Source organism: Eutrema salsugineum, unplaced genomic scaffold (assembly GCF_000478725.1).
Source record: "Eutrema salsugineum unplaced genomic scaffold, Eutsalg1_0 scaffold_3, whole genome shotgun sequence".
Lineage (NCBI taxonomy): Eukaryota > Viridiplantae > Streptophyta > Magnoliopsida > Brassicales > Brassicaceae > Eutrema > Eutrema salsugineum.
In genome coordinates this window covers 2,724,451-2,725,237 of record NW_006256756.1, presented here as the reverse complement: position 1 = coordinate 2,725,237, position 787 = coordinate 2,724,451, and positions in this window count along the sequence as shown.

Here is a 787-nt window from a genome sequence, read left to right as displayed (position 1 = left end):
GCATAGCCGTCTCAGGTATTACGAGGATGGTGAGACACTGGAGATGTTCTGGTTTATACAGGTCACGGTGGTCAGGATAAGCTCCACAGGCAGATTCAACATCAGAAGCTAGAAAGTGGAAATCTTGCAATGGAGAGGAGTATGTACCATGATATTGAGATGCGGTGATTAGAGGGTTTAAGTAAAAGAACAGTGTTAGCTCTACGGTTTATGTCTATGATGGTTTATATAAGATTTCAGATTGCTGGCCTGGTGTGGGGAAGTCTGGTTTAGGAATGGGAAACTAGGATTACATGTACTTGTACTCTTTCTTTTAGGTAAGAAGTTTCATCATTACTAGAAAGAATCTTGAGATTTTGAATTCTTCATCAGTTTCCGTAGTTTAAGCTCGAGTGAACAATGTATATATAGATTTTTTCCTAATTTGTTTTCGTAAAATAAGTTTATATTTTCTAATAGATTATTGGAAAATCTCTTCAACACCAAATATGGACAATATCATGAGTATTTTGATAAATTCTACGAGTGGAAATACATATACAGTTATGCTATTTTTTATAACTATTTTCTTTTCTTTCTTTTTTGACATCTTTAACCTTTTTCCCAATTACAAATGGATTTAACTTTACTTTTTTCTTGCAAAAATCTGCAAATGCTATCAGTTGTTATACAAATTAGAAAATGTGTTCTCACTATGCACTGTATTTTAATCAATTTGTATATCTGATTCGATAACAAAATTAGGGGGGGGGTATTGGATGTAGGAATTTAATTGAATCTTAAAGAA